Source organism: Loxodonta africana, chromosome 5, assembly GCF_030014295.1.
Source record: "Loxodonta africana isolate mLoxAfr1 chromosome 5, mLoxAfr1.hap2, whole genome shotgun sequence".
NCBI lineage: Eukaryota > Metazoa > Chordata > Mammalia > Proboscidea > Elephantidae > Loxodonta > Loxodonta africana.
Window position 1 is genome coordinate 123,829,105 of NC_087346.1, and position 14,334 is coordinate 123,843,438.

Consider the following 14,334-nt stretch of genomic DNA (forward strand, 5'->3'; position numbering starts at 1 on the left):
TCAGTCATTTATTATAATAAAAGTACATACAATCTACAAAGTCCTGACATGGTGATAATCATCTTGGATGGAAAAAGAAAAAGCTCTGTCTTTAATCAAGCTGGTACAGCAAGCACAGATAGAATCAAGGTTAACAAGAAACGTTTCTCCCGAGAGCTCAAGGGCATTCCCATAAAAATCCGTTGCCATCAAGTCGATTCTGACTCATAGCGACCCTATACAGTCATTACAAAATGCTACATGGGCATTTTCTTTGAACTATTCCTTCTGTTTGTTACCAGTGACGCCCCAGGACCACTTTGCTATTTTCATCCATTACTATGGATACCCTATTGCTAAACTGCTCCCACTGAATCACATAATCCAGTCTTTATTCCCTTTTTCTTTTAATCCCATCTCAGAAATAGAATCCAATCCAGTTTGTTTCCTTTAGACTGTCCTTAAAATCCATTATGGAGAGCCCTGGCCTTACAAAAAGACATTTCTTAATTTTTCAAAGCAGATTCCATTCCAGGAAGGGCCATCCTTTCCTGCATTGAGTCAATAATTATGAGGTTGTCAGACTAAAGGCTGTTTCTGGTATTTTTTGGCTGATTACCAACACAAACATGATGCCACTTAAGAGGCAAGAAAAAAGTATTGTCTGCTATAAAACTTGAAAGCCAAACATGAGAGAAAAAGCTTGAAACGAAAAGAGAAATGTATATCTAGAGAATCAGTGAAATTGGGTACTTACGATAGGAAAAGGGAAACCCTGGTGGCATAGTGGTTAAGAGCTACGGTTGCTGACCTAAATGTTTGCAGTTTGAATCCACAGGTGTTCCTTGGAAACCCTATGGGGCAGGTCTACTGAGTCCTCTAGGGTCTCTGTGAGTCAGAATTGACTCCACAACAATGGATTTGGTTTTTGGTTTTTGATAGGAAAAGGAATTTTAAAATTATAGTAAATAATAAAAATAATACTGTATTATAGGTATTAATAAGCTTATATTTATGTTTATTTATTTGGTTAGGAGTAAATGGATGCTGATGTGCCAGGTATTTATAAAGTAAGTTTTTTTGTTCATTTTTGTATGTTATAAATTTATTATAAGCGCAGGCTAAATATTTCTTTACGTATGTTTTGAATAAGTGTGCATTCATTGATAAATTAATTCCTTTTTTCAGATTGTGTAGCTTTACTCATATTAGTTAAAATAATACCACAATGAAGTCTGATGGAATTCCATGGTATTAGATTAAATACTTATCAAGCTTTTAAATTTTTTAATTATAAATCTTTAATTCCCCTGCCTTCTTCATTTTTACTTCTTAACATTAATACCTATAGTACAAAAATGAAGTAGAAATTTATTTATTCTGATTGTTCTATATTTTTCTAACATTTAAAAATATGACTCAGAGTAGTAATACATTCCAACACTTTTTTTTTTTGTATTTACGAAAGTAAATAAAAATGCTTTATGAAATTCACAAAGGAAAAACGATATCTGGGCTTTAAAAGTGGAAGTGTATACAAATTTACAACCTTTTTATTAGCATCTTAACTCTTGCTCTTCTTCCTTGCTTTTTATGCCCTAAATACCAAGCACTTATTTGGTAATTAGTACTTTTGCAAGAAAATTGCTTCTTTGCTTCAGGTCAGTGATCAACAATAATTAAAGTAGTTAAAGCACTAGGAAAATAGGCTAGAAAATAGAAGGACAGGTAATTCAATCCAGTTTTTAAGTTGTTAATTAAAATAGACGAAGGCTTATGATAAAGTAAATACACCCAGTCGTTCAGTATACATGATTGTATTTTGTTCTATTAAATGCACTTGCTTAATTTAACCTTTATTTATTATTCTTAATTTTTTTTCAAGAAGATATAACTAAGCAAATAATAAAACAAAAAAAAAAAAAACCAAACCCAGTGCTGTTGAGTCAATTCTGACTCATAGCGACCCTGTAGGACAGAGTAGAACTGCCCCATAGAGTTTCCAAGGAGCACCTAGGCGGATTTGAACTGCCGACCCTTTGGTTAGCAGCGGTAGCACTTAACCACTATGCCACCAGGGTTTCCCAGCAAATAATAGAGGGACAAATTTTGCTTTGGCTTGCTTCATCAAGGAAGGTCTGAAAGGGAAGGTATCATTAGAACTAACACAAACAAATGGACTTTACTAAGTAACCTAGGTAGGGAGTAAACATTCCAAGTAGAGAGAATAGGTGTAAGGTTGTACACAATAAAGTAAAGGGCAAGCTTGGAAATCATCAAGTTGTTCTCTTTGGGGAAAATTACCTAAAGGAAGAATTAGAACAGAATATTTAGACTTAGTCTTTGTTCCTTTTTTGCTTCATTTATTAATTCTATCAATAAACATTTATTGAATGTTTGTCAGGAATTGTGTTAGAACTTAGAGATACAATGGTAAGCAAAACAGAGTCAGCACTTGCCCTGTAAGCGTGAAATAGTAACTAACTACACAAATATATAGGTACAAGCTCTTACGCATGCCACAGAGAAAAGTATATTGAACCATCGTGCTTCACTAAGGGGCATTGATGAAGACTTTTACGTTAATAAATTTAAGTACTACTTGAATAATTTGTGCTTAAACATTTCTTAAGTACATAATTCATAATATTTTATTAAAAAATGACTAGTTTTTGGCTTAATTCAAAAATACTGCTATAAATAATCATTGAAAAATGATCTTATCTTTCAAATCAAATTTAAATGTTTTAAAAGAATAAAAATAAGAAACGGTTTTTCAAGGATTTTGTTTTTGCTAGGTTTCTAATTTAAGTAGAGAACAGAAATTCCTCAAAACTGTATTCAACCTTGGTATTTCTTTTAGTGTTAATTGTTTTTGTTGTTTTTACTTAGCAATAATGTTACTAGGGATTATTAGTATAAAAATGGCACATGTGTTAAGAACCAACTGATATCTATATTGAACTCCCATGTGATATTTCTGTGTAAACTTCCTTAAGCTCACGTAAGAAGCTGAGTATTTAGAACAAAATGTTTAACACATGAAGTTTAATCATAGCCCATGATCTTTAGTTATCAACAGCTGTGTTACGGCAACCTAGCTCTCTGGAAAAATAAATATAGTTCCAATGCAACATTTGCCAATTCTCATGGTGTAAACACTCCCCCCATGGACAATTTCAATCCACCAAAATGATGCCACTTAACGTGGAGTAGGAAAGAAATATAGACAATTATCTCTTGAAAGCCAATATGAGGAAAGGTCAGCAAAACACTAATTTCACCTTTTATTATACAAGCCAACTTAGTAAATTGACATGTGTACCAATATTATTGCCTAACCTGTTGCAGAAATTATTTAAAAAAAAATGGTTTTTAAATAATGTGGAATATAATGTTAAATATAACATTATAAGACTCCAAACTAGGCTCACTTTTGTGTTTTTAATATGCCATCTTATTTGCAAATGACAATCTATTTTCATAAAAAAAGAAGTGGGTTTGTGATTATTTGCAAATAATAACAAATAACACTGAGAGGCAGTGCTCACATTAAAAGTTTACAGAATTTTGTCAAGCCGTTCAGCCCTTTTGGCTTTCCTCCCATGAAGAATACTGAGTTACTTGTTAATTCTTGGCATCAACTCTGTAGGTGTTAACTTTGGAAAGTGAAATTTAGTCTGATAGTATGCAGCTAAAATGTCACTACTAAATTTATTTAATTCCTTCTTGTATAGAATTTTTTTTCTAGTGTTAATGACAAAAAGAATCAAAAGAATCAAATAAAAAGAAATATGACCAATGCCATAATGAATTTTTCAGGTAACATCACAATCAAAGGAGTAAGGATATCAGAAGTGATGCAACAAAAAAAATGGTAGCATCATCATTCAACAACGTATGTTGGGAGAGGGTTCAAAGAAATTAGACAAAATTGTCACTATCCCTCCGAGGCCAGTAACAAATCAGAGAGAGGAAAATCTGAATTTCAAAGCCATAAATCCAAGGCAAAGATATATTAACTAGAACCCAAAATGCAAATGAAAAAGAAACATACATACATATATATATATATACACACACGCACACACACACATACAGGAAGTGAAAATACTATTTTGAGAGATGAAAAAGATGAGTTATGAATGATTCTTACTCATTAAATGATGCAAGGTAGAAATTTTGCCGTGGTCAGTAACAACTGGTTTGCTCATAGTTTGAAGAGTGCAGGGCGTCAGAGTGTCGTGGTGGTTGTGGGATAATTTCTCAATGGTTGGAAAAAAGCATGGTATATACAAAAATATATATAAAAGGACAGATGCAAGATGTAGAATTATCTTGCAGAGAGCAGTCTGGCCTTTGTTCTCCCTTGGTTCTTTTGAGCTGTACCAACACTTGAAGCTAATGAATGGGGGTTCACCAGACCAACATTGGGTGCCTGATGTTGACTAAGACTCTTGAGGCATGATGTAATGGATCTTGTGGTAGGGCTGATAAAACTGCATCCCTTTTTTAGACATGAAAACTTTTGCTATGACTTGTCCCAGGCTTGACCCTACGTGTCTCTTTGTATCTTTTTCGGTTGTAATGAAGTTGCAGCTACAAGTCTGGTGTACTTTCCCTGAATTCTGTGAGTTAGTCTAGGGAATTAACAAACCCACAGAGGCAGTAAGAGCCAGCAAGGGCTGGTGTCTACTTGTTCACTGTCTGAAGGAAGGTGTCCTTCTAATGTGTAAGCTTGGACCTAGTTCTGGGTGGCCAGGGCTGAAAAACAGTGTCTGTCTGACTTGAGAGCTCTAACCCAGCCCTGAGAAAGGGAGTGACATGTGAGTGGCTGGTGATGACGATGGAGAAATGGAAAGCAAAGACTAGATCATTTTTCATACTTTGGGAATTGAATTCATGCTGATCCTTAGCATGCAATTAATGATGAAGTGAGATTTGCCCACTGTTCCCTGGATTAGTGCAAGAATAAACATAGGGAGTTTTATAGGCTGATTAACACTAAATCAGATGGAGGTAAGAAATTCCAGTAACACTCTGTCATCTGAAACCTAGCTATTCTCTCCCTTGCTAGGGACCTTCTTCCTCTTTGAGTCATAAACTCTGTCTTTGATTTTTATCCTGAATATTATCCCCACTCTTTCTAACTTACTTTGGAAACCTTCATCTACTTTGTGTCTTTCTTTTTCCCCTGCGTCTTTCTAAACACAGAATCTCTGTTCTCAAAATTCTTTATAAACTTAATTTCTAACTGTCCCTCAGTTTGGCAGTCTGATGTGTGACTTAAAATTGCTTCTTGTTTATGGTTCATCAAGAAAAAGAAAAATAAAAATGACTCAGTAGAAAGAAAACACAGCTTTTCCCCTGAGAACAATTATATCTGGTTAGAATCAAAAACAGATCAGGTGGATTTGAAGCAGACCAGAGCCAAACAGATGAAAAACTATTTGCAAGAATATCCTTACATTATTATAGATCTCAGCATGACAAACGTGTTTTCCCTTTCTTTTAAATCTTTTTTTTTTTTTTTTTTAAATCTTTGACTGATTTTGGACATCAAAGCACATAGTTCACAACAAAATTGAGTTGAGCCATTTTAAATTTTGTTCCCCTATATAATGCTATTACCATCAGGATTCTCATTAACATTAGACCTTTAAGACATGTGGTAGAGCACATATTTAGGACAACTAAAAGACAGCTTATGAAAAGGAAATTGCTTACAGCTGTCAAGAACTGTGAAAAGTTTTAGATTTTACTGTTTCCAAGCCAGTAAGTTATTGTGCCACGTTTTCAAAGATAAGAAGATTCATGAGTCTCCTGAGCCAAAGAAAAAGGACAGCTTATTAATCATAGCAATAGCAGTAGCCAAAGTGTTGTCATTTTTGCATTGGTCCCCTGAGCCCCAACTTCCACTGGGCTATGCAAAAAGGATCAGATGAGACTTGCACACTTAGTCAGTGGTATTACAGAAGAGGGACCCTGAGTTTAGAGAACACAAATCTTTTATAATGACAGTAAGCATGCCTGGCCTTTGTTCTGGAAGGAGACACTATCTGGGTACTAAGGCTGTTTGCTATACACACATCCTTAAAAAAGATAGTCTTGAACAAAGTTTAATAATTGCCTTACTCCAAGATGTGCAATAAAAACCCCAAACCCATTGTCATCGAGTCAATTCTACTCCTAGCGACCCTAAAGGACAGAGTAGAACTGCTGCATAGAGTTTCCAAGGAGCACCTGGTTGATTCCAACTGCTGACCTTTTGGTTAGCAGCCATAGCACTTAACCACTAATCCACCAGGGTTTCCCCAAGATGTGCAGAAACATAAAAAACCCATGGAGAGTTGTCTTCCAACAATCACATGAATGAGGGAATGTATAGAAGGAAAAAAACAGAGTCTGTTTAGGTGTAATAAATACGATACTGTAAATACAAAGTGAATGTTTCCTTGATGTGAAATTTCCCTGTGTAATTTTGTGGTAATTTACTTAGTGATTGTAGACAAATTACTCAATTTTAAAATGGATATGCCAGGAAAAAACTAAATATCTATGTAATCAGAAATATCACTGTGGTAGGAATTACAGGGCCACGTAAGAGGACAGTTAGATAATTTCTGGTGTAAATTTCCTGTTGTAGAATTGGTATTTAAACTAGAAGCTGGAAGCATAAGATAGGACCTTAGGTAGGCCTTTGAGAGGCCTTAGTATTTTAGTTTTTTCTTTGAAGATGTCAGAATCAGAAAGGGTAATTCTCAGGAGAGAATGTTAGATGGTGAATGCTTGGAGAAACAGGCCAAAAAGTTGGAAGTGAATGTCTTTTTTCAAGATTTTGGCCAATGGTCCAGAGAGAGTGAGAAGAAAAGAGAAACTCTGGCAAAGCAAGTTGTTTATGATATACCGAGAACCTTATACTCATAAGCCAAATTTTTTGGTACGTTTGGAATTTCAAAAAATCTCTTGAAATGTTCCATCATATTGTATTTACTTGAAGAAGAGTGTAGAGAAGTTTTTCTCTACTGGGTCCAAAACAAAAGGCAAGCTGGGCAAGATGGTGTTGGTCCTGATTAAAATACAATTTAGTAAGGACAGGTGAAAATCAGTCATCGAGAAATTTCACTAGGTCAGTAGCTGGAACTTCACCTTCTAATGTTAAACTCAGATGTTCTGCCTTTGGTTTCATTAATAAAGGCAGTGTTCTCTCAGAAGTGAACAACTATCATCTGCAAATAACAACAACAAAAAGCTAAATTATTCTAGGCATTCCACCTACAGTATCTAAATAACTCAGTAGCATTTCCCTAATCTTACATAAGTTGCAAATTAGTGACATTTATTTGATTTCCAAGCCATTTAGAACACTATGAAATAATATAATGTGTACTGTCTTAAGGTTATTTTTGTTGTTGTTTTTAATTAATGCAATTTGCTATACTCAATGTATACTGGTAAGCGACTTAAATGTGTTTTTAATTTAAAAATTTCAGTACAGAAAACGAAAGAATTGATTAGTCTCAGAAAAAGAAATGATACGCTTTATTTGTGATGTTGGCAAAGAATATTGAATATACCTTGGACTAACAAATGAATGAACAAATTAGTCTTAGAAGAAATAAAACTGGAATGCTCATTAGAAACGAGAATGAAGATACTTCAGCCTACTTGCTTTGGACTTATCAGGATAGACCGATTGCTATAAAAGGACAAAATGTTTGGTAGAGGGTCACCGAAAATGAGGGAAACTCTCAATGAGATGGATTGACACACTAGGGGCAATGATGGACTCAAACATACCAATAATCATAAAGATGGTGCAGTTATGAAGACAGTTCTGTTCTTTTATACATAATAGGGACACCACGAGCCAGAGCCAACATGGCAGCAACTAATGACAAGTTATGGATAAGAAGTATATAGCTTTTACTTAAATATTTTAGAAGTATAAGGAAACAAAACCACTTTATGTTTAATTTCCAAACTATCACCTATTATTTCATAAGAAATGTTCACTTGGATTGTGCTTCATTTCTAGCCACGTGGCTTTTGCTTCCAAACTTGGCAAATTTCCATGCCCCCCCCAAAAAAAAACAGAACCAAACCCATTGCTGTCAAGTCGATTTAGACTTATAGTGACCCTATAGGGCAGAGCAGAATTACTCTACAGGGTTTCCAAGGATGTAATCTTTTTGGAAGCAGACTGTCACATCTTTCCCCTTTGGTGGGGTTTGAACCACCAACCTTCCAGTAGCAGCTGAGTGCTTAACCACTGCACCACCAGGGCTCCTGTATACCCTGCCCCGTGTCTGCTAAATTGAAATTGCCAAGGGAAGGCACTTGAAGCTGAAATATTCACAAATACCCTAGGTGAGTCAGTTAATTAGACCAGTCTGGGAAAGTCTGGCTCATAGCAACTGAGTCTGTGGCTCTATACACAAAAATAAAATGAAAAGAATTGGATCTCAAATCTCAATAACTTAAGCACTAAAGCCAAGTGTTCTTAATAATAATATCTCACATTTATTAAGTGATGCCTGCCTGGTAGGTATGTTGTTGTTGTTAGGTGCTATCTCAATCCATCTCATTGAGGGTCTTCCTCTTTTCTGCTGACCCTGTACTCTGCCAAGCATGATGTTCTTCTCCAGGGACTGATCCCTCCTGACAACATGTTCAAAGTATGTAAGATGAAGTCTCGCCATCCTTGCTCCTAAGGAGCATTCTGATTGTACTTCTTCCAAGAGGGATTTGTTCATTCTTTTGTTAGTCCATGGCATATTTAATATTCTTCGTCAACACCACAATTCAAAGGCATCAGTTCTTCTTTGGTCTTCCTTATTCACTGTCCAGGTATATTGTTAAATACTTTAAATGCATTACCATGTTTGCCACCATACCCACAGTATGAGGCAGGCTATTGTTATCATGGGAGTACCTGGGTAATACAATTTGTTAACTCACTTGACCGCTGACCAAAAAGTTAAAAGTTTGAGCCCATCCATCCTGAGGAGCCTCTGAAGAAGGGCCTGGCAATTTACTTTTCAAAAAAACAGCCATTGAAAACCTTATGGAGCACAGAAAAAAAAAAAAAAAAAAAACCTTCTGTCAATTCCAACTCATAGCAACCCTAGAGGACAGAGTAGAACTTCCCCTTAGGGTTTCTAAGGAGCAGCTGGTGGATTTGAACTGCCAACCTTTTGGTTATCAGCCTTATCTCTTAACCACTGCACCACCAGTGCCCCACATAATTCTACTGTAACATGCATGGGGTCACCATGAGTCAGAGTCAACTTGAAGGCAACTGGTTAACCGGTTAGCATTATCATACCAAATACACTCAGTGAAGATAAGTAATTTGTCTATGGTGAAAGTGGAATGACAGATGTTTGAAATCAGGCCTGCTAATTCTGGATTCAGGACTCTTAATTTCTTGCCTTAATTGCCTATTTGTTTCTTTAATTTTCTAAGAAAACATTCATATTTGCTTCTTTACCAAAATTCACTCAGTCATTGTAGTTGTAAAAACCAGCCCTTTAATAAGCCTTTTATCCCTGCTTAATCCCAAATTCTAAATGTTAGGTACACAAAGAAACACAATAGACATGTCCATTATGAAAAATTATGTGACTACTGTAATGTGGGTCTGTACTGTAAGAAGTTCACATACTAATAGCATAATTCACTTTTGTTGTATTTTTTACTGGAGGGAGAAAGAGAACCTTCTCTGGCAGTATTGGGTTTCTAATTGGAAAATCCCCAAATTCATTTTCATGTTTCACATGCAACATTAACGTGATTACAGCACACAAATGTATGCTTTCTTTGCACACAACCCTGCTAATATTTTCTTGTGTTTTAACAGTGCTTCAACTTCTACCTACAGACAGGGTCTACCAAGGTGGCATTAAATGAACCATTCTTATCAGTGGGAGTTGTGAATGTGGCTTGAGGGCTCTTGGTACAAGCAGAGAAAGGCTAAACATGGTAAAAATAAGCAAATGCTGCACAGATGCTCATAGCTGACTTCTTGGTTTCCGACTTATTAAACGGTCTTTTCTCAAACCTATAGATCGTTATTCATGCAGATTTTCCATCAAGGGTGCTTCAATAGAGGCTGCCTATTCTGAGTTAATGAGAAAAGTCCTAATTAAGCTAGCCATATGTTCAATTGCATTTATAAATGGAAAAATAGCCCTTTTTTGCTGCTGATACTACCATTGTTGTCATCTCCTGCTGCTATGGGTGTCACTGAAGCTGTTACTGTTTCAACAATCTCCTCTGTATTCCAGCCTGTTCATTCCAGGCCTGCACTCTGTTTCATGAGATATTCTTGGCACGCATAACTGAATGCCTGCAATGCTTGCTTATGAAAATATCTTTCTGAATATCTATGTCCGTATTGAATGCAACTATGTCTTGAATTTTGTCCTGGGGATATAGATCTAGCAATGATGCTAAAACATTTTGTTTCTTTTCGAGCATTTAATCTATTCTGGAGCACATGGAGAGTGCAGAAGTCAGGATTGCCCTACCTAGCCCTTGTCCCTTTTGCCATGATATTTAGGCTTCGTTTTTGGCCTTTACTTCTGTGCAGGTGCAAAATATTTGTTTGAACTTACGTCTTCACCTGAAGTCAGGTAAATAAGCTAAGTGTGAAAGCCACATAACTGCAAGCCTAAAACTGCTTAGAGGAACATTTCAAACTATCCAGGCCTAAGCATTTAGAAAACGTTAAAAATAAAAACTTCTAATTCCTTGATGGTATCATAAAATTTTTAATAGTATAACATTATGTATTTATTTATTCTTCATTATTTATCTACATGATAAGCATGCATATATAAGCACTTGCTATAAAACAAAACAACTAAACCCCTTGCCGTGAAGTCAATTCCACCTCAGAGTAATCTTATAGCACTTGCTATACAACCTCTATATTTTTTTGATAATAAAAAGAATGTTGTTGTTGTTGTTGTTAAATGTTGTTGAGTTGTTTCTTACTCATAGTGACCCCATGCACAGCAGAACAAAATACTGCCCAGTCCTGCGCCCTCCTCACAAATGTTGTTATGCTTTAGCCTGTTGTTGTAACCACTATGTCAATTCATCTCGTTGATGGTCTTCCTCTTTTTGGCTGACGCTCTACTTTACCAAGCATAATGTATTTCTCCAGGGACTAGTCCTTCTTGATAACATGCCCAAAGTACATGAGATGAAATCTCACCATACTCACTTCCGAGGAGCATTCTGGCTATACTTCTTTCAAGGCAGTTTTGTTCATTCTTCTGGCAGTCCATGGTATGTTCGATATTCTTCACCAACATCATAATTCAAGTGCATAAATGCCTCTTGTTCTTCCTTATTCATTGCTCAGCTTTCATTTTCATATAAGGCAATTGAAAATACCATGGCTTGGGGCAGTCGCACCTTAGTCTTCAAGGTGATATCTTGGCTTTTTAATATTTTAAAGAGGTCTTTTACAGCAGATTTGTGCAATATAATGTTATTTGATTTCTTGACTGCTGCTTCCATGGGCATTGAGTGTGGATCCAAGTAAATGAAATCCTTGACAACTTCAATCTTTTCTCCATTTGTTATGATGTTGCTTATTGGTCCAGGTGTATGAATTTTTTGTTACCTGTACTGAAGGTTGTAGTCTTTGAACTTTATCAGTTAAATGCTCCAACTCCTCTTCACTTTCAGCAAGCAAGGTTGTGTCATCTGCATATTGCAGGTTGTTGTTAATGAGTCTTCCCCCACCCTGATGCCCTGTTCTTCTTCAGACAGTCCAGCTTCTCAGATTATTTGCTCAGCATACAGATTGAATAAGTATGGTGAAAGGATACAACACTGATGCACACCTTTCCTGATTTTAAAACACGCAGTATCCCCTTGTTCTTCATGAACTCTGCCTCTTGGTCTATGTACAGGTTCCACAGAAGCACAATTAAATGTTCTGGAATTTGCATTCTTCAAAATGTTATCCATTATTTGCTATGATCCACACAGTCGAATGTCTCTGTATAGTCAACAAAACACAGTCAATAAAAAGAATAATTGGCATTTATTTGCAAAGATCACATAGCATAATCATCAGTGGTTTTTGTGCATTTATACATAGGTCTGCGACACTATATCAAATAGTTAACAAGAGATTTGGATAATGCTGAGGCCGAGTTTAACACTAAAGCACCAAGATGGATTAAAAAAAAGAAAAAAGTTCATAAAAATATAACATGTATATCAATAATTAGATGTTTTTAAGTGTTCTAGCTAGTATTTTTTAACATTTAACATGGGCTAACTGTATGTAGATAACATTAGTTATTGAAAAAAAAAAAAAAAAGCCTGTTGCCCTTGAGTCAATTCCTACTCACGGTGACCCTATACTTAGTATTTCATATTTTATACATGAATAGACTTGGGTTCAAAGACTTAAAAGATTTCCTCACTGTCACAAATAACCTAAGGTAATCTAATTGCAAAATGTATGTTATTAACTACTACCCCTAAATACTATAATATAGATATATTTTATTCTAATATTTTTTGTATTTTTTATCATTGTTAAAATGTAGCTAATACAACGTTTGCCAATTCAATGTTTTTTCACTTCTGTAATTCAATACAACCAAATACCTCAGTTATGTTGTACAACCATCACCAACATCTATTGCCATGTTTTCCATCCCCATAAAAAGAAACTCAATGCTAGCTAAACAGATTATCTTTTCCCTCTTCCCTCCCACCTCTAGTAACCATTGTTAAACTCTGACCTCTATACATTTGTCTAGTCTAAGTGTTTCATTGTTAGTGAGATCGTATTTTTTTTTCTTTTTGTAAGTGACTTATTATTTTATTTTTTGTATTTTTATCAAAATAGTTAATCTTTCTTGGTTTTTTATATGGTGTGGGATAGGGGAATTTCTGTTTATTTTTTTCCTGACATTATTATCCAATTGCATAATAACGATTAATAAGCTATCTTTCCTCAATCACTGTACTAAAGCAAACTAATAGTCTTACTAGATTTTAGTTTATTGCCTAGGTTTTCCAAATGTATGATTATATCAACTGTAAAAGGACAATGATTTTGTCCAAATTTATTCCTTATATTTTTTAAAGCACTTGAAATAATTTCTAGAACAATCTTATATGATAACATTTGTATTAAACATATTTACCTTGCTTCTGACTTTATCGGGTATTCTAGGTTTTTCTTGATAGTTTGGATTGTAGAGTTTGAATTCAGATAGACGTTCTTTGTTGTGTTCAGAAAATAGATTTCTATACACAGTGCATACAGCACAATTAAGTGTTCTGGAATTCCCATTCTTCGCAATGTTATCCGTGATTTGTTATGATCCACACACCCAAATGCCTTTGCACAATCAATAAAACACAAGAAAACATCTTTCTGGTGTTCTCTGCTTTCAGCAGGGATCCATTTGACATCAACAATGATATCCCTGATTCTGTGTCCTCCTGAATCTGGCTTGAATTTCAAGAAGTTCCTTGTTGACGTACTTACTGCTGCAGCTGCCTTTGAATGAGCTTCAGCAAAATTTTACTTGCATGTGCTCTTAATGTGGGTGGTGCTATTAATGATATTGTTTGATAATTTCTGCATTCTGTTGCGTCACATTTCTTTGGAATAGGCATAAATATGGATCTCTTCCAGTCAGTTGACGAGGCAGCTGTCTTCCAAGTTTCTTGGAATAGAGAAATGAGCACTTCCGGTGCTGTATCCATTTGTTGAAACACCTCAGTTGGTATTCCGTCAGTTCCTGGAGCCTTGTTTTTCACCAATGCCTTCGGTGCAGCTTGGACTTCTTTCTTCAGTACCATCGGTTCCTGATTATATGCTATCTCTTGAAATGGTTGAACATCAACCAATTATTTTTGGTATGGTAACTCTGTGTATTTCTTCCATCCTTTTTTGCTGCTTCCTGCATTTTTTTTTTCATGTAGAATCCTTCAATTTAGCAACTTGAGGCTTGAATTTTTTCTTCAGTTCTTTCAGCTTGAGAAATGCTGAGTCTAGGCTCACAGTTTAGGAGGCTGGAAGCCCAAATTCAGACTGCCGGCTCCAGGGAAAGGCTTTTTCTCTCTGTGGTCTCAGCAAGAAAGTCTTTGTCATCAATCTTTCTCTGGTATGGGAGCTTCTTAGCACAGGGATCCTGGATCCAAAGGATGTGGCTGTTCTCCTGACTGTTGTTTCTTGGTGGTATTATGTCCCTTATCTCTCTGCTCACTTCTGTCTTTTATACCTCAGAAGAAATTGACTTAAGACTCTACCTAATCTTGTAGATTGAGTCCTGCCTCATTAACATAACTGCCTTTAATCCTGCCTCA